At 43.0% G+C, this 21,431-nt stretch overlaps 1 protein-coding gene across 2 annotated transcripts in view; it reads left to right on the top strand.

Moving 5' to 3' along the window:
- Window positions 1-21,431, top strand: part of PKN2 (protein kinase N2) — a 107,707-nt gene that overhangs the window by 21,967 nt on the left and 64,309 nt on the right. The gene's annotated exons all lie outside the window — the stretch shown is intronic.

The following is a 21,431-nucleotide window of genomic DNA, read 5'->3' as shown; positions in this document are numbered from 1 at the left end:
CGCACCTCACACTATAACGTCATCTCGCCCCAGAGTGCCGCCTCGGCGCTAGCAGGAAAAAAAATAGAGTTGAGATTCAAATTGAGAATCGCCCCAAGTGTTGGGAAAAAAAATAAAAAATCTAGATTTTACTTTTTGCCAAAATCGCCCAGCCCTAATAAGTAAAAAATATATAGTAATGTGGGACTGGAGGCTGGAGCCCAGAGGCTCGTGCACACATAGCTATATTTATTTCCATTGTTTTGTTATAGTCTTTTCTAATCGGAACGACAGACCTTCTGCAGGGAGCCTATTCTTTGCTTAGTGTACCATTGTGGCTTCTGGGCGATGCCTGTGTCTGTTTCTGACAGGTTAGTCGGAGCACATTTGAGAATGACAGGATGTGTAATGGGTTCTAATGACCTTTCAACCAAAGAACTATACATTTGTTTCGTGTTCGCCTTTTATATAGGGAGCTCCTAATAATGGTAAAAAGATTGAACTTTAAATATTTAGACAATCTTTACTTTTGCTGGAAATTTTAGTTTACATGTGTTGCAGTCATTTTTGACTTGACGTAGCTAAAAATCTGCATCTATTGTGGCAGTATGCTTTAAGGTGACCATAAACGGTCACATCCATGCCGGAGGGTATAAAATGCAAAATTAAAAAGAGAAAATATAGGGACTATAGGAGGCACTTCTACACGAGACAAGTAGTGTAGATAAAGGTAATTTAATGAAATCAGGTCGGGCTACGCGTTTCAGCGCTGGACCAGCGTCTTCCGCAGGCCATACCAAAGGAGGGTATAAAATTTACTACCCTGCAGCTGCGGTGCCTGATTTTAGCCTCAACTGACCTTAATTTATCAGTAGATAAATGCTGAGTATTTATACCGTTGCGGCGGATACGTGAGGAGCTCATCGCTGTCAATCTGTATACAATGAGATACGTGTCATACGTTGCAATCTCAAGAGGCTGGGGTCCCGTAAGACAGGACAAAACACAAATGTATTATTGTACCGGTGAAGGGGGCTGTATCCATTAAGAGCATTTTACCAGGGAGGGCCTCCCACTGTATGCAATACTGAAAGCTGCCATAGAGACACCCGCAGACCATTGAAGTGGAGAGACATTACTGCATATACAGCTTTATTATGGAGAAAGTTGTTGTGTGTAGTGCGCCTGCCCGGAGACCGGTGCATTTTAAAGAAAGCTCTCCACAAGTTGCTCTCCATGTGGCGCCTTCAACTCAGAATTTGGGGGGAGGGATGTACACTTGTCGGCCATCAAACTACTATTGGCTAGAAATTACAACATGAGGGAAGCCATCCATGTTGGTAGCTTTCACCAACTAAATTTAATTGTGGCACGATGTAGAAGCCGTGTACAACTCAGGAGTTTAACCCTTTTTATGAGCAATCTTGGGCAATAGTGCAATCAGGATGTGATTTTCAATAGACCTTCTTCTAAAAGTTCTGTATGTCTTGCGTCTCCAAAGATACATTTATTTTTATTTTATTTTTCCCCGAGTCAGTGAATGGAGCACTGGAACAAACTATATTTCCAGTACGATGCAATTGAATGGGGTTTTACAGGAATAATTTGTGTGGATTTTCGGGCATGCTGCGGATTTCTTTAGGATTTTTGCAACGATTTTCAATCTTTCCAATGCAATATGTGGATTTGGCCTCAGATGTACAACTGAACGTGACCGAACACCGTTGAACTAGTGGGTACAATTACACCCACTGGGCAGCCCCACGAAATGGCAGATGGGGGACTTCAAAGAAAGCACATCACAGTTATGTTCAGTCAAAGGAGAAAATTTTATATAACAGACTTGACTAATAATCATACGTACACAAATAGCCCCTACCTGAGGTTTACGGTTGTATAAGTGGTTGAGCTTCTGGTATATAAAAAAAATATATACTTTGACTAAGGCCTCATCTACACTTCCATCACAGTTTTCTCGGCTGTTTTTGACGGATCCGTGTGTACTCTGTGTCCGTTCCGTGTTTCCGTTTTTTAAAGGGACGTTGTACTTCCGTTTCGCTTCCGTGTTTCGTTTAAGAAAACTGAAGGTATTGAACTTTATTTGAACTTGTCACATGTCCCAGTCTGTGAACTTTGGCACGCCCTGCCGTTGCTAGGGCAACGGATCCGTCAAAAACGGACGGCACCTGTAAGCCTTCCGTGTGCCGTCCGTTTTTTTTTTTTTGATGGACCCATTGACTTCTGTGGGCCCCACGGTCACGGAATCACTGACCAAAGTAGGACACGCTCTGATCCATTGTTCCGTCAAAAGTAGTCAGAATAACGGACGTGTGCATGGGGCCCATTGAAATGAATGGGTTCAGGGTGCTATCCGTGACAAAAACGGATAGCACCCTGAAGGAAAAAACTGAAGTGGGCATGAGGCCTAAAGCTGGTCATACATTAGCTGAACACTCACCGACCACTTGTTCATTGTCAATTGGCAAAATGGAGGATGGTAACACTTATATGGCCACCTTTTAAAGGCTATGTAAAACGTTGAACTATTATTTTTTTTTAGAATGTATCCTGGCCTAGTTATTATTACAATTTTCTTTTCGCTTTTTGAGATACAGCTTCTATGTATCCTGGATACATAGATGCTTTATCTTGCGCTCATACCTGAATCCGTCAGGTCAGCGGGACTGACTGCTTCGGGGACAGCGGGTACTGCGTATCTCTGACACGCAGAATCCACCTGTTATCGATCACATCTAAGTTCTGAACTTAGATGTGATCGATAATGGCTGTTTCCTGTGTGTCGACCAGCGCTCACCGAAGCGATTAGTTCCGCAGACCTGACCGATTTCAGGTTTCAACACAAGATACAGCGTCTAGGTTTCTAGGATATATAGAAGCTGTATCTCAAAAAGTTTTTAAAAATGTAATCTATTAATAAATGGATAAATAGGATAAAATGAAGATGTTAACCTGTTGTTGTTATACAAGCTTTAGGATATTTTGTGAACGTGTAGTTGACCTAATTCCCCCCCCCCCCACTACTTTTTAAAAAAAAAATTTTTTAGATCTGGTTTCTAAAATCTCAAAGTTACTTGTTGTATGTGATTTTTATTGTGCACAGTCAAAATGTACTTGTTTTCTTTATCCGACGATTTCTATGACGCGATCCTTCACTCCTATTCACCTCCTCGTCCACTGCAGAGGAGGAGGATATTGGTCTGTGTGGGTCGGAGCTAATGGACTGCCAGGGAGGATGCATGAAACTTGCTGACAGGGCATGAGCGTACTTGGCTAGTGGCCTTGCAATTCCCATCTGGCTTTTAGGAATTGGATCAGTGAAATTGTAGCTATAATTGCTTAAAAAAAAGAAAAAAAAGACTGCCCTGTCAATATTTAGCTCTTAGCCTCTCCTGGTAAGCAAGCATGTCCTCCTTTCTTCAGCGCACTACTCAGGACTTATACTCTAGGGCCTTTGTGCTGCTTTTCTTATTCCCAGGTCTTTCTTCAAGGGCATCTATAAGTGGAAAGAGCCACAGAGTTAATAGTCGTAAAATGCCTGACACAATTGCACGGAAACCAGCAATTCATAGACCGTTCTGTTAGATTCCAGTAGACAACATGCAGCATTGAAGTTCTTGATTTCAAGCTTGACCAGCAAGACACTTGCATTGAATCTATATGATCTTCTTATGCTTTCATGGGCTTAACTTGTGCGGATTCTTGTTATTTTTTTGTTTTTTTCTCGTTTTTTTTTTCTTCCTCCTAAATTTTTTTTATTTTAAGTACTTTGCATTCCTCAAAAAATAACCGGCCTTATTCACACAGCTGCGTTCGGTCCGTGATATACGGACCGTGTGTCGGCCACATTTCCCAGACTCTTTGCATCAGTCATCCATGACGGTGTGAGTCACTGCCTCCCTGTGGGACTACCATCCCGCACTGAAAACTTGATTACAGTATGGGACCGTATTCCCGCAGGGTGGCCTGGATTACTATGATGCTAGGAGTCCGGCTCCCTGAACAGTGCTCAGTCTGGAAAATGTGGCCGACCTACCGTCTGTATCTCACGGACCAAACGCGTGCAGCAGGCCTTATGGTGCATACGCCGAATATATCCATAGGCCCCCACTTGCCTTACGGATGCCAAGAGTGTCCTTTTGTGATTATTTGGGCTGCATTTTTATCGCTATGTGGAGTAGCGCAGTTGCCTGTAGTATATATCGGGAGTATCTCCCAATGTATAGCTCTGACAGACCCTGCAAACCCAGAGTCCATAGACCCTTAATTCACCTACATTGTATGTGTATATATCTATCATCATTCACACCTCCAATGCCATTTGCACAGAGCCTGAACTGCAGGTCCTTAAGGGTACAGTCACAGTTGGTGTACCTGCATGGTATTTCCACAGTGTAAAAATGTTGCCGAACACTACGTGTGCCTATGGGAACAATATTCTACTACGTAGACTGACTTTTTTTTTTTTTCTTTTTCTAGTTCTTGTGTTGCAGAATACTTTTTCCATGAACATACATTTTTTATTTTTTTATTTTTTTGCTGCGTATTTTTATGCTGCGGAAATACAATGCAAATACAGCACTTGTGAGCGCAACCAAAGATCCCTACATCTCCCCTAGATTAAATAGTTTCTATCTAATCTCCTCAATGTCCTTGTAGAACCTGAGGCATACAGAGGTACAGAACATAGCAGTCTATAGGTCCACAGCACGGTTGTATACATAATGCCTTATTTTGACGTAACTTCCATGCCGGGCACTTTGCTGAGGCTTGCTGTCATGTCTGCCTCTATCCGGCTGCCATGTGTCATGTGTTTCTGATTGATAAAGGCCGATGACCTTGGTGTTTTCTGTAACTCCTATTATGAGGGCACAAAGGGGTTCTGTACTTTATATTCGGACTATACGGCTTTACTATATATATAAAAAGTTAATGGGGAGGGGGTTAGATGTGTGTATCTATATATAATATGTATGCGTGTTATCATATAGATGCATAATTCATAAAGAACATTTATCGGTGGCTACATTTGGCGATCTGGAAAACGAGGCAAACTAGAAAAAGTTGTTTTTAACGTCTACAGAATTCCTGTAAATGGAGTTAATTGAAACCTGATGTTCTGTGACCCTGATATAGACCTGATGACATTATCTAGTTGTAAGAAATTAGGACACGGAACGTAAACCAAGCTACTGTAATATGGCAGTGTTACATTATAGAAGACCAGTTGTATTTACTGCCGGCCTGAATTTAACGTTCTGCGGGATGTGAAGGAATTGAAACTGATGGTAAATGTCCTTGTGTCAGCATTATGTAGACTGTTGTAATGTGAAGCTCGCCGGGAAGGTGATGTTTGGCTCCCTGCCCACTGAGGTCGTATTTCTGCTCGCTCAGAACTGTGCACAATGCACCTGCTACATAACGTAACCTGTGAATTTACATTACATGGTCTCGTCCTGTACGGCATTGCTTCCTTATGACTTGTCACACAGGGGAGTGTTCTAGGCCCTGTAACAATGCTAGGGATAAGGCTAGTATCACACAGTCGTCGGAGGCTTCATCACAGATCTATTATTGCCTTCAAAACCAATTGGTCCCCATTGTAATTGCTATGAGATCATTCAGGTACTTTTGGCATCTGTGGTATGACTGATCTGACGCTTCCTTGTAGCTACTGTTGTGAATGGAAGCCACGACGCAGATGCAAACATAGCCTTAGGGCCTGTTCACATATGCGTTGGCGGCTCTGTTAGGCTCAAGCCTTAAATACCAGAAACAATACCGCAGCATGCTACACTATTTCCAGTAAAACCAGACCCCCCCCCCCTCTCCCGACAATAACCATTAAAAATCAATGGTTTCCGTCGGCCGCGTCTGTAGTGTAACGGAAGCGGCGCTTTCTGTTATTTCCTTGTTCTGCTCCTCTGACGGAGCAGAACAACGCAATGGCGAGCGCAGGTGGGAACAGACCCTTACCCTTGTTTCATTTTTATAAATTGCTACAGGCCAGGAAATGTTTCCAGCTACTAATACTAACTGAACTTGCAGGAGTCCCCTAGACAGTCCATTTTTCTTGTCATGTGATACTTTTCAGCCAATCTCCTGATTAGGAGAGCCGCTTAGTTGTCACGATTGGCTAAGAAAAGGCACATGACCAGAAGAGCAGGGACTACTGCATTGGCGGCAGGACAGACTTCAGGGCTGACCTACAAGGCTATTTATTGCAGTTACATTTCAGTTTTCTCCGCCATAAAACTACTTAGATTATTTGTTATGCTATACAAATAACTTTCCTAGTGATTGAAGACAAATGCACTTTAAACCCCGAACATCTTAAAATCAGATGAAGTGTAATGGACTTCCTGCCTGCCACCCTACTTCTGGCCAATCTGCGACTATGTCGGTCCTCTTGGCACTACTGAGCAGTGGGATGTTCTGGTGTTACCAACACTGCAATGCCTAAATGACTGACTCCATGAGAAGATGGAAGCCGGAGCAGACCCACAACTCCTGAACTGCAGTGTTAGGACCGGCTTCACACGTGGTGTTTTTTATTATGCCTTTTTAAATGTGAAAAAAAAGTCTACAAACCTTCCTGCAGTCTTCTAGAGTTGTAAGCGTTTTTACTAGCGTTTTTCTTTGGGGTTTTTTTTTTTTTTCCCCATAGGCTTCTCTATAGGTCTTCAAAAATGCAAGGAAAAAAAGCATGTACTAATGAAAAATGGCACAAAAAAATGCTGTTACATTTTACTTTATGCTGCCATTTTTAGCCTGGTTGGAGGCCAAAAGTATGTCCTTTTGGCCTCAGCCAGTCTGCTATATGTCAGTATACTGCAAACAAAAAATACAAAAACAAAGTAGACTATGCTATTCCATACAATGTCATGTAGTAAAAAAAAAACTAAAAAAAAAACATGTATACCGCTCCGTATGTTTTTTTACAATGTGATCCTATAGCTAACGGGCGCCACTGTATGGTATCTGTTTAACACATGCACTGAGGGGCTTGTACCGGCGTATACGGTAAATTAAGGTATAAGTCTGATGTGAACAGGGCCTAACGCATACAATGATTTTTATTTTTTAAATAAACATACGTCTGTCTAAGGTAGGGCAAAAATGTGATATAAACTTAGCCTTACCTCAGTTGTGCAGATGTAGATTTGTTTTCTTATTGTTATACTGTATTTTGTAGTATACATACAGGCTGTTCTTGGTTTTGTTGGTGTCGCTATCGGCAGTGTAAATGAATGGAGAGAAGTGTATGCCGCTGATTCGTCAGCGTCATACACTCTCGGGCATTAAGAAACCCATTAGCATAAAAATCGCTCAAAGTGGTTTAAAAAGATCGTTTTTTTTAAATAAAAAGCATTACTGTCACCTACATTATAGCGCCGATCTCCTTATGTAGGAGACAGGGCACTTATAATGTGGTGACAGAGACTCTTTAAGTGTATTTAAGTAAGGCTGGGTTCACAAGTTGCAACCCAAATTGTATTTTTGCTGTTTTTGCAAAATAGTGATGTATTGTCGTGAATTGCAAAGCAAAAAAAAAAAATATTTTGACCATGACATGTGAACCCAGCGATGCATTTTTTTTTTCCTCCTTTTTGCACATTGAAGTGTAGTTATTCTCTTTCACAGGCTTCAACAATGTGTTTGTAGTGGTTATTTTTACACTTGCATCTCACCATTTTAATTTAAGATTTTTTTTTTGCAGCGATATGTATACATACAAAAATAGAATCCAGCAGCACAGGCTTAACCCCTTAATGACCAGCTCAATTTTTCTGTTTTTGCCTCTCTGCGTTTCAGCAGCCATAATTTTTTTTATTTTTCATTGACGTGGCTGTATGAGGCCTTGTTTTATGCAAGAGAAATAGTATTTTTTTCCCCACAGTTTGGGGGTAAAAAATATTTTTTTTACCGCGTGAATATAGGAAAAAGCGATTCTCGGAATAGTTTTTTTTGTTTTTTATCCCGTTCACGTTTAACGCTAAATAACCCATTAGATTAATTCTTCAGGTTATTACGGTCGTGTAGATACCTAATATGTATAGGTTTTTCGTTTTTTATTGCAGGGGCAATAAAATATATTTAATGCAAAATAAAGACTCTTTTTGGGACTTTTTTTTTTTTTAATCCCATCAAGGGATAACTTTATTTGTAACTTTTATTTTTTACTTGTAATGTATTAGCATACTCCTGTACGCTAATACATTACACTGTGTCACTATGACACAGGCCTCTGATCGGGCAGCACATAGTGTGCCCGAACAGCAGGCAAACGGAACAGACAGCCCTGGGGTCCTTTGTAGGTCCCCAGGGCTGAATGCAGAGGGATTCCCCATTGTTTGATCGCATCACTGGAATCCTGGTGATGCGATTAAAGAGGGGAATTCCCTTTGATCATGCCGCGGTCACGGACCGCGGTAATCAAAGGGTTAAACAGCTGGGGTCCGAATGTTTGCCAACCCCCAGCTGTGTTCAGGAGGCTGCTCTAAGATCAGGAGCTGTTCGTAACAGCTCCTGCTTAGAGGATGAGCGCTCACACGAGCGCTCATCAGCCTGATCTGCAGCGACGCCAAAAGACGTCTCTGTAGATTAAGCACCCGCACCGCCTTACGACAAAAGACAGTGGGCGGTCGGGAAGGTGTTAAATGAAAGGGGGGGTGCAAGCCTTAGGGAACTGACCACTGTCCTTCTAGACAAAAAGCAGTAAATAGGCAACAATCCCAAAGGCTTATAGTGAAAAAAGTGGGTGCTTTATTGACCCCAAAAGTGAGATGTTTCGGCTCACACAACCTGGTTTGTGTGAGCCGAAACGTCGCACTTAAAGCACCCACTTTTTTCACTATAACCCTTTGAGTGCTGCCTATTTACTGTTTTTTTTTTTTTATATAGAGAGATATATTCTATTTCAGATACAATTCTGCAAAAAATGTACATGCAAAAAAAATTCTGCAGCCTGTAGATGAGATTACGTGAAATCTCAATTACTTTGCTGGTACTGTATTATGCTGCGAAAAAATTAGCATCGTGCATGTGGCCTTAACGTAATTGGTACTTTGTTCCGTGTTATTGGTTTATTAGCTGCTTGGGGGGGTGTTAGCATAACTTTCATGCTTCGACTCGTAGTCCCTTTCAGCACATCTGCTTGGCCGGGCGGCTCGCTCTGGCTCCTTGGCTTGTTGGTGCATATTATAGATGGTCAAACTGGTGACTCATGCCCTTTAAGAAGAAACTCGGGCCCCATGCGCACGACCGTAGAATTCATACATTTACGGGAAGGTGTCTGTGCCGCAGAAAGGCTCCACAAAAGATAGGACATGTCCTATTTTCTGCTTTTTACGGACCGTGCTCCTATACTTTTATATTGGAGCACGGCCCGCAAATGCGGGTGGCTGTCCCCGGCCGGCCATGCCAGTCATCGTGGTGGGGATCCGGGGGGCCTTACTTATGGTGTTACCTCATAGATCGCTCATACAATTGTGGAGGAGACTTGCATTCTCCAAACCTTTCCTGCAGCCTACCTGCAAAAATGACAGCTTTTCTTGCATGCACCATATGCAAAGTTATTCAATGTTTCAACAAGTATGGCAGATGTGGGATTCATTCACATAGACCTGCCAGAGGGAAAAAACAACAAAATGTCACATCTTCAGACCAAACCTACAGTGTATGACTTCACCTGTCTATAACTGACTGCATTTTGGGGTAGACTATGCCCTCTTACAAGTGAAGAGAATATCCATGCTATTTTTCAATGGGACAAGGCGAAAAGGGAAATGACATTAAAGACCACATAATACGTTCTCCGTGTACAGTTTCACGCTTGTATCGCATCTCCTTCTTTTGCTCCTATCCTGTCATATATTGTTGGAAAACCTGTAAGAAATATATAAAGATTCTTTCCCTGCCTCCTGCTTGCACTCCTCCGATTAGGCTTTGTTCAGAGCTTTGAGGCTTTGTCACATTTGATTGAGAAAAATGTTTTGGGTGCGGACTGCTGCGGATTACAGTTTGCAGAATGCACGTTCGCTGCAGTCAAATCTTTAGGGTAAAAATGCCACAAGTAATTGCAGCCTAAGGCCAGATACACACGAGCGTGTTTGGTGTGTGATATACGGTCTGTATGTCGGCCGCATTTCCCGGACCGAGCACAATGCAGGGAGCCGGACTCCTAGCGTCATAGTTGTCTATGACGCTAGATGTCACTGCCTCGCTGCGGGACAACTTTTTGGTTTGCGTTCGTTTTGAGGCAGTTTTGTGATCAGTAGCATTGTTTTCCAAACGCAACATGCTCTGGGTACGGCGTTTTTCATGCATATTTTTTTCCCCCATATGTGTCTATAGGACTTCAAAAAACACCAGAAAAAAAGCATTTACAAAATGACACCAAATGAAAAATGCATGTTACATTTTAAGAACGCTGGTGTTTTTAGAATCCCTTGGTTTTTTTTTTAATATGCATTTTAAATTGCCACAAATTCTGTGTGTGAAAGAGGCCTTCGGGCTTATCTACACGTAACGGACTTGCTGCAGAAAATTACCGTAGCATTTACGCATCAACTAGCCAACAATAAAATGTGCACTGTTTTCTGTATTTTTTTTACTGCAGAAAATAGTGGGGTTTTTTTTTTTTTTTTTTTTGTTTTTCTTTTAAGGGCTGTGTGATGGTGATATTTCTAATTCCTGTGATTTCATTTCCACCCCCTGTAAGAAATTCCACGTTCTTTCCGGAGCAAATTACGCAGTACATCAGAAAAACGCAGGAAATCCGTCTATTTTCTGCCGCAGTATGTGACGTGCTGTGGAAATAACATTATGCACCGCGGGTGAATTTCTGGACTGAATTTTTCTGTAGCGTGTGGATGACAATTGTTAAATCACACCCACTTTGCCGCTACTGTATTCCACTGGGCATTTTCCGGAGTCGCTTTGATTCCGCCGCAAATGTCGCAACACAAAACACTTTGTTGCGGGTTTAAGCACCCCATTAAATTCCATGGGAAAACCCGCAACAGAAGAGCTGCGATTTGCGTGGCATCAATTGACATGCTGCAGTTGAAGAAACCGCACCGCAGGTCAATTTATGTGGTTTTTTTCGGCTGCATTTTCCGCAGTGTGGGGACGAGATTTGTTGAAATCTCACCCACACTGCTGCTACTGTAATACGCTGCGGATTTTCCAAAATGAATCCGTGTTTACGCTGTGTGTGTTCGTACCCTAAGGCTGGGTTCACACGACCACATTAACGTCCGTAATGGACGGACGTATTTCGGCCGGAAGTCCCGGACCGAACTCCGTGCAGGGAGCCGAGCTCCTAGCATCATAGTTATGTACGATGCTAGGAGTCCCTGCCTCTCCGTGGAACTACTGTCCCGTACTGAAAACATGATTACAGTACGGGACAGTTGTCCTGCAGAGAGGCAGGGACTCCTAGCATCGTACATAAGTATGATGCTAGGAGCCCGGCTCCCTGCACGGAGTTCGGTCCGGGACTTCCGGCCGAAATACGTCCGTCCATTACGGACGTTAATGTGGTCGTGTGAACCCAGCCTAAATCAGATTTTTGTTACAATGCATTTGTGGAGAACAATAAGGCAACCATATATGTGCTGGTTTGTTTACCAGTCCTCCATACAAAAGAAACGGTTTCCCATCTCCCTTTTGTCTTCATGTGTAATATTTTCCAGTCTTTGCAAAGACTGATTTTAATGTGTCATCCACTTTTTACACAATGATTGAAAAGACTGGAACAATTGAGTATTTACAATTTTAGCTTCACAATAGTCGCCGTTGTAGGATCCAGAATGATGTCCGGCAGAACAGAGAATATTTGTGTCACTGAAAGCAAACAAATGACGTTCTGCAGGTCTTAGATCCTAGAAATCGTATTTACCGCTGCTGGGGTCATGGGTGCATATTGAGAAGCGTTGTTACAGTGGGTGCTTTACACTCGACATTACGGTGTTAAATATTTGGACACTTCAACAAATTAAAAACTGTGCAGTCCCAATGTGAACGGAGCGGTGATATATTTTCTCCCAAGAACACAATCTCCATTTCTCCTAACCAGTCCAACCTGTTTTTATTCATTGTAATGAGTAATAAGTGAAACTGCACTTTGTCCACCAAGATGCCGAGTAAACGTAATTCTTCCCCCTAGCGTAGAGTGGCGTTCTAGGAAGGCCAAATTTTTTTGTAAATAAATGGAATAGGACTGCAGATGTGGGAAATCATGGGGGCAAGCGGTTTTCTAGATTTTCCATCTTGTAAGGGCTCATTCAGACGAACGTGAATAATCTCTGTGTACTGCGCATGGAAATCACGCTCAGCACACGGACCCATTGATTTCAATGGGGCCGTTCACACATGCAGGAGTTTTCACAAAGCGAGAGTCCGTTGCTTGAAACTAACTGCATGTCGTATATTGAAGTCAATGGGTGGGTGAAAAGCACCCACCGCACACTGATGCACATCCGTGTGCGGTGCGTGATTTGCGCATCAATTCTATTGAAAATAATAATTTTAAAAAAGTGCTTTGCGAGTGCGTGAATAACGCGTGCCACTCGCAAAGCACACTGATGCATAACGCAACACGCACGGACCAGATTCACACGCGGTTTTCATGCGCGTGAATCCGATACGCTCGTGTGAATGTAGCCTAAACGCGATAGACAGAAACGACAGCACAAATCTCTGCTGTGGTGTTTGCTTGTTAGGGTATGTGCACACACACTAATTACGTCCGTAATTGACGGACGTATTTCGGCCGCAAGTCCCGGACCGAACACAGTGCAGGGAGCCGGGCTCCTAGCATCATAGTTATGTACGATGCTAGGAGTCCCTGTCTCTCCGTGGAACTACTGTCCTGTGCTGAAATCATGTTTTCAGTACGGGACAGTTGTCCTGCAGCGAGGCAGGGACTCCTAGCATCGTACATAAGTATGACGCTAGGAGCCCGGCTCCCTGCACTGTGTTCGGTCCGGGACTTGCGGCCGAAATACGTCCGTCAATTACGGACGTAATTAGTGTGTGTGCACATACCCTTACAGTGTACGGGTATGTTCACACGGGCTATTTTCAGCCGTTTTTCAGGTCATAAACACCACAAAAAACGGCTAAAAATGCGGGGGCTGGACACCTCCAAACATCTGCCCATTGACTTCAATGGGAAAGATGGCGTTCCGTTCCCACGGGGGTTTTTTTACGCGACCGTTTTTTTCATTGACTATAGAAAAACAGCCCCAAAAACGCTGTGAAAAACGCGTGTGGCTTAGAAAACGTCTGAAAATCAGGAGCGGTTTTCCCTCAAACAGCTCCGTGTTTTCAGATGTTTTTGATTTTGTGTGTGCACATGCCCTTAAACACCATTTTGTTTTTTTAGATGGTTTTTTGTGTATTGCACTGTGTGTTAGGAAAGCTCCCAAAATACACACTGGGTCCATAGAGAGCTCCGTTATCAGATTTTTGCCCTCCGTCTGTCTGGTATGCAATAGTATACGGCAAAATAAAAGACTATGCTATTTCATCCTGCAGAGTCCAGTAAAAAAAAAAAAAAAAGTGGAATCTGTCAACTATAGGCTACCATGTTAAAAACAACTCTGTTAGGCTACATGCACACTTGCATATTTTGCTGCCTAAAATATGCACCAAAACCGAAGCAATATACAGGTAAATACTGCACCTAATCCTGTGTTTTTCGGTGCAGTTTTTACTGTTTGATGCACTTTTCGGCGCATTTTCATGCTGCAGATTTTGGTGCGATTTTTCCACAGCTCTAGGCAGATACAATTTGCAAGCCAAAACGCAAGATAAATTGACACGCTGCGGATTCTAAAAAATGCACAGCAGGTCAATTTCCGTCCCGAAAAATACTGCAGCGTGTACATGAGATTTCCTGGAATCTCATTAATCATGCTGGTACTGTATTACACTGCGGATTTTCCGCATGCAAATACACGTGGCAAAACCGTACTTAATTCGCATTGTGTGCGTTGAGCCTTAGGCTTCTGGCACAGCCTATGTTTAATGTGGGTCTCCTCCGTCCTTCTGTTGCCCACTGACCTGATTGCCGCTTCATGTAAGCTTAGCAGGGGCGCTCCGGTTGGAGCAAGGCATTCTGTGCAATATATGGATGTGACAGTGAGGGGGACGGGGATGCAAGTACAGCCCGAGCGTCCCTGCAATGCTTACATTCAGTGGCAATCAGGTTAGTGGGGGACATAGGAGGGGAATTTTTTTAAAAAGCCCAAAAAAATAAATTTGGGAAGCCCTCTTATTAGTCATGACGTTTCATGGGTTAGATTTTAAAAAAAAAAAGCCTGGAAATCTACCTCTAGGGTATGCTGACACTGCAGAATTTTTGCAGCGGATTCCGCCTCCCATTTATTTAAATCCGAGCCGAGCGCATCAGTTTCTCGCTAGCTGTTTTTTTTTTTTTTTTTCGGCTAGCGGGAAAAGGAAGCGTTCTGCCTGATCTTTGGCCGGATTCTGATCGAACCCCTCATTGAAATGAACGGGGGGGGGGGGGGGAATGCTTCTGACAGAAGGAATAATTCTGTGGCAGATTTTGCGGCGGTACTCACCAAACGATCTGCCGCGTGAACTGACCTTTAGGCCGGGTCAGTTCACGCGTAGCAATGGGAAAAAACGTCGTTTCGCTCCCATGGGGCATTTTTTTATGCGGCCGTTTTTAAAAACGGCATGTAAAGAAACGTCGCGTATAAAAGAAGTGCATGTCACTTCTTGAGCCGTTTTTGGAGCAGTTTTTGATTAAAATAACGCAGTGTATCCGACCTGGAACGCTGGAATCGCTGTGGTGCGTTTTTTCAAACTGAATTTCCGCTGCGGAAGGCAGCGCTGTGAAGAAAAAAAAAATGTTCATGCTTGCCCGCTCCCTCTTCTCTGCGCTTTGTCCGGCCTCCAGCGACGACGCTGCAGCCTGTGATTGGCTGCAGCGGTTACTTGGAAGGAAACGTAATCCCAGGAGGCCGGACTGCAGGAAGGAGGAGAGCGTTCTGAGTAAGTGAGTTCTTTTTTTTTTTTTTTTTTTTTTTTTCAGAGAACAACCCGATCTGAATGAACGTGCTGAGGATTTGAATATCTGCAGCGTTCTCGAATACTTTACTGGATACGCACGGGAGGGAAATGCTGAAGATTTTCTGTGGGGGAAATCTGAAGCGGATTACGTCCCCAGCCATGTGGATGAGGTTTGAACAAATCTCATCCACATGCTGCTAAACATTTTACGGAGGATAATCGGAGCATTTCGCAGCGCGCTCCTTCTCATCTGAATGCTCTCAGTGGATTTCACCCTTTTCAGTGCCAAATCTGCACATCCAGCCTTATGTAAATGGGTACAAAATTTGTGTGCTGATTTTATAATATCTTTTTATAGTGGTCAGGGCTCCTGCTTCCTTCTATGCTGATATAGGGTTAAATGATAAAACTCTGGAGCCGCAACTATATGGAATTTAGGAATTGGCTGAATACAGAATTATGCATCAATCTCCATAATCCTATATTTTCAGTTATTTGTCCTTTAAAACAGAATGTTAAGGCTGAGTTCACACGAGTTTTGGAATTTTGAGGCAGATTTTCCTCTGCCTGCAATCCATTTGCCGCGTTTTTCGCTCGCGCACATTGAGTGCTATGGGCAAAAACGCAGCGAAATACTCTTTCACTGCCTCCCATTGATGTCAATGGGAGGTCAGAGGCGTAAACGCCCGAAGATAGGGCATGACGCTTCTTTTTACTGCGAGGTGGTAAAAAAAAACGCGTCCGCCTCCCATTGAAATCAATGGGAGGCATTTTCGCCCGTTTTTTGGCGCGGTTTCCGCATCAAAAAACTTGGCAAAAAACTGTGTGAACAGGGCCTTGGAGTTCTTACGGGTCATATAGCACGTGCGTATTTTTGCTTGGATTTTACCCTTTCTACTTCGAAAAGGGTGAAATCTGCCGTGAACCTCCAGAACAGAATGAGCGTTCTGTCGATTTGAGAATCGGAGAATGAAGCGGATTTCCGTTCTAAAAACATTCTGCAGCATGTGGATGAGATTTGTTCACATCTCATCACCATGGCTGGAACTGTAATTCACTACGGATTTTCCACATGCAAATCTGCGCGGAACATCTGCAGAATTTCCGTCCCGTGTTCAGGTGACCCTCTTGGTGCTCTTACGTCTTATTTGTTTCCCCCCTCTTGTTTATTGCTCTCATTGGGAATGATCAGTGGTGTGTGTTGCTTTTGCTTTGTTACCCAGATAATTATTAACCGAAGTATGTCGGAAGAAACAAAAGCCTAATGAAACAAACGGGGTAGTCCTCGTAGTGTGTACTGACGGTGTGTCAATAGTTTACACAGGTCAGAATAGTGTTGTTCTTTTCTAACCTGTGCCGTCAAGATTAGTTGGGCCTCCAGGCTGACCTGTGTAGGGCTCTGTAGCCCCTTCTCCCACATAGAGGAACTCTCTATAGCTGGGTTCTGCAGTCTGTGCTAAATGTAAATGCTACACCCATCCCAACCAGTTCTTTTTTGCTGAGCCTTGCACAGGCTGTCTGTTGAAATAGCGAGACAGCAAACAAATAAGTAAAAAAAAGTTTAAAAAGCAGATTTTCATTCATGTCCAGCAATTTCCGCTACAACGGGGTCAATATTTCTTAGCAGTTGTCCTTAAAGCTAAAGCTCAAGTACTGATTTGAATACAAAGTTAGGGAAACCCTCATGCTTTTAACAGCGATTTTCTTTAATTGAAGATTATCATTCTGCATAAAGGGTTATCTGTTTAAGACCGTATAGCATGCTAATAAAGGGGCTTTTTTTTTTTTTTTAAGCTAGATTTCTCGGCTCTGCAGGCCATTGGTATTCACTGTCTGCGGTTGATTTTAAAATGGGCATCGTGTAGTGATCCACAGTTGCAAAACAGCCCCCCCGTGCCCTTTTTTAAAAAAAAAAACGTTTCGACCTTAAATATATAAAAAAAAATAATGGCATCATTTACGGTCAGCCTTGGCACACTTCAAAGTTTAGAATCAACCTATTTTTATACAGTCGTGCACCCCCACTTCTTTATAACTGCAGGGGTGCATAGGTATGTGTGTGACATAGTTGTAACATTCCCTAGAGGAGCTGTAATGGCGGTCTTACAGCTTTAAGGGCGCCCTCACAAGTGCGTAGTTTCCTTGTATTTCCGAAGCCCTTTGTGTGGCAGAATATTTTTCCCATAGATATGCATTGCAAATGTCTCCCCAGCGTATTGTTACACTGTGAAAATACATTGCAGATACACCACGTGTGATTGCATAAAGGTTCTAGTTTGGGGCTACTCAACTCTTTAGTGAAGGTCCATTTACCTAGGTCTGCCGTTCTGATCTGAACTCCAACAATAAGGCTACGTTCATACGGGTTGGAGTTACGGTCCCACTGATCCACTGCAGAAATCCGAGGCTAATCCTCCACAATGCCCCTTTTAGAGAGTACTACACAGTTCCCCGTGTAGATAGTGCCCTTTGTAGATAGTTGCCAGCCCCCCCTGTAGACAATGCTACACAACGCCCCTCGTAGATAGTGCTCCCCCCAACATAAAAAAAACAACAAAAATTGTACTCTTGCGACAAACTGAACTGCACAGCCTCCTCAGCCACGTTCGGCCTTTGAGAAGCCGAGACTGGGCCCTTGTATAGGCCGACGCAATGCAGTGACGTCATCACATCAGCTGATATCTCCCTGCTCTGCTACAGTATTCAATTGTATCTCTGTCCTGAGGATGCAGACACAATTGAATGTGGCAGTCACCCGGGGGTCCGCTCAGCGACGCCACTATTCCGGACAACTGGTGTCCCTGGCCAGTTGAGGACCCCTGTTCTAGTTAATAGAGCTTCATAGATAATCACGATAAAGCACTTACTAATCTAAAATTGGGGAGAGTCTCAAAACTACCAGACAGATTCCTGCTCTAATGTTTCAGGTGCCTTTTTAGTAATCCGACTCCATCTGGTTGCTATTGGCTTCACTTTCATTTTTCTTTTTTACCAGTTTTGCTTTATCTCTAATATGTTTCATATCTGCAGATGTGGAAATAATGTATAGTATCAAAAGCTCCATGGGTAGAAGTTGGTAAAGCCTTCATCCTTTTGGCGCCCAATTGCTGTATGTATGTACACCTTGGGCTGTCATTGTAAGATAATGTGAACCTTTGCTTTATACTAAATGTTATATAAATGTTACAATAGCAACCGTGAACATTATTATTATTTTTTTTTTTTCATTCCTGCAGCGTTTTGAGTGGATTATTCTTGAGTGGTATCCATTGTGTTCCTAGGACAATCTCAAGCTTCATATCCATCAGACGGACTCATAATAGGCTGTTAATTAGTACAAAATATATTCCGGAACGGAAAGCACATCCTTTAAATAGCTTGCCAGGTTTAGCCAAGATTCTAGTAAGTGCTAAGCTATGCTGTGTGCTTGCCAGGCCAGAGCCGCTCGCTTTCTCCTTTAAATAAAATTATTGATATAGAATTGTGAATCCGTTTAGACCTCGTCCTGCTCACGGGAACATTGCACTCTACTGTGGATCCCATACGTCTTTAACTTGTGCTATAGCATTCTTGAATGGCTGCCCAGTGTTAAGAGTGCTTGTCATGCCCTTTAATGGACACATGCTCTCTGTAATACTGAAGTCTCCAGCTCGTCACTTTACAACCAAAGTAGTTTGCAAGCAATTTGTCTGCCGGCTGGTACTGCTTAAATGTGTCCTGTATTTTCTAATTCCCCTTTCTCTAGAATACACCAGTTATAGTTTGGTAATGTCAGCAGTTATTATAATAGATTACTGTTCGTTTTTTTTAAGTGTTACAGGTTCACCTTCAACAAATTTGGGAGGCTGTGTACTGTCTGCAAACCAGCCTGATCAGATGGTTTAGCAGCACAGTATAATGGGAGCCTCGAGTCCGATAGATCCACTTTAACCTAGGGGGCCAGTCACCTCTCCTGACATGTCTGTTGTAGTATAGAATTGTATTCCTCATGTAATAATAATTCTGGAGCCTCTTCTTGGAATTCTGTTTTGCCAGTCCTTTATTATTCCTCCTAGAAATGTATGAATAAATTGACAACTGGCTGTTTCCAGTTGGGGAGGGGGGGGGGGTGTACCTACACAGACTGACAATGTCCAATCAGTGCTAACAGTCAGACTGTAGGGATTAGGGATGTCATGATACCAGAGTTTGGACTTTGATACCGATACTTCGTGTAGTATTGCGATACTCGATACCAAAACGATACTTTAGCCAACAATAATAATTTTAAAAAAGTACTTCCGTTTTCTGATGAGGCACGTGGTGTGATGAATTTTGAACCTGCACGTGCCTCTCATTAATAGTAATTAACCCCATCATGTTCCACAGTCATAATGGACAACATTGGGTTAATGTGTGAGGTACATGATGGGGTTAATTACTATTAATGTGAGGCACATGGGGGTTAAAAATTCATAATACCTCGTGCCTCACATTAATAAGTGAAAGAAAGCCGTTTTATTTTATAACCGCGTAAACATGAATGCCGCTATAAGTGCCGCTATTATGGTCGTGACGATACCGAATATGTGTGTATTTTATGTATCGAGACTTATTTTAATTTGTGTATGTATGTATGTTTTTTTTTTAATTATTATTTAACATTACTTTTATTTGATTTTTTTAACTTTTAATGTACTGGCATATATCTGTGCCAGTACAGTAGTCTGTGTACTGATAGTACACAGGCAGTTGTTTGGACATACCGAAGTATGCCCTAACAGGAAATATGGTCAGACAGCCCTGGGGTCCTTCAATGGACCCTGCGCTGTCTGCCCATATATGGTATGTACCTTGATCGCGTCACAGGGATTCCCTGTGATGCGATCCAAAGGGCATCTCTCCTTCTCGCTTTCCCCTGAATGCTGCGGTCAGCTTTGATCGCAGCATTCAGGAGAATAGCGGCGAAGATGAGAGGTTTCTCTGATCTCCGCCGTTCACGCAGGTCTGCGGCAGTGTAGTACAACCATTGCCCCGCTCCTAACAAATGTGCGCATGATCAGCATGAGGGGTTGCGGCCGGCGCTGCACTGATGAGGGGCAGCGCCAGCACTGAAGACAGAACATGGGGATGTTTTGCAGTGCGCCCTCCATGTTCTGTCTTCAGTGCTGCCGCTCATTTGTGCAGCGCTGGTCGCATCACATCATGCTGACCAGGCGTGATCTTCTCAGGAGCGGGGCAATGGCTGTATTACACAGCCGCAGCCCCGCTCTCATACATTCATGTATTACTATACTAAGCTGTGTGGCCGCACAGCTTACTATCGAAATACATGAAATAAAGCTATCGAACCGTTCGACGGTATTGAAACTGTATCAGGACCCCCCCCCCCCTTGACAAGGGAAATGGTAACACCCTGTTCTGTATTTATTCATACATTTCTAGGAGGAATGACAGAGGAACAATACATTGCAAAGTTCTAATAAAATATGCACCAGAATTGTTAATTCATGGGGACATTAATAAAACAGACATGTCAGGAGAGATGGAAGTACCTCTTAACATTTTTATTATCTTGTAGATGCCCTTGTTTTATGGGCGCCTGTCTCATGACTAGTTCACTTTAAGAATATTTACTGCTCGGCTGTAGTTTACATTATACGACCTGTTGAAAAATGAGCATAAAAATCTGTGCTTGAAGGATTTTCTATTGACATGAGCCGCTATACCGCTGTCTTTTGGAGTGGCGTGTCACTTTGATGGGAGGCAGTTTACCCGTGAAATCCTCTTTGTGTTGAGATCTACTACAAACAACTTCACGAGCTGTGTTTGATGTTCATACACCTGCTGCAGAGTGCCTTCCATTTAAATTACCATCCATTTACTTGGCATTTACATGGCCTTGATTCAATACGCAAGCTGCAACATCCGACAGCATCCCATTACAGCAGATTACAGTATAAGCTTGTTTGTATTTTCTAAGGTAGTCCTGAAAAATCTCCAGTCTAAGTGTTTCTCCTGCTTATCATATAAACTTTTGTATTCCGCAGCATTCAATATTGGATATTCGATCCAGACCTCCAGGGTCCATGCTGCACACTTTGTAGGAACACATTAGTAAGAATCCACTTGAAGCCAGCCCTCTGCAGTCCTAGATCTCCTATGCAATGTTGGCATCTGTGCTGCCATGTTCAGGAGGAGCTGTAATGCGCAGATGCCAGCGTTTATTTACACCGGTTCGGTTTTGAGAGCCCCCTGAATCCACGTCTGGTTTAGGACCCTGTTGCAACTAATGTACTTTGGGCTTTCTTCCGGTAATACAGCTCCTGTTTTTGGAAGGATGTTGATTTAATATTGAGGGTATGTTCACACGGCCAAATTTCAGACGTATACGAGGCGTATTATGC

The sequence above is a fragment of the Rhinoderma darwinii genome, chromosome 7, assembly GCF_050947455.1.
Source record: "Rhinoderma darwinii isolate aRhiDar2 chromosome 7, aRhiDar2.hap1, whole genome shotgun sequence".
NCBI classification, from domain to species: Eukaryota; Metazoa; Chordata; class Amphibia; order Anura; family Rhinodermatidae; genus Rhinoderma; species Rhinoderma darwinii.
The sequence above is the reverse complement of the archived record's forward strand: the minus strand, read 5'-3'. Positions and strand labels throughout refer to the sequence as shown.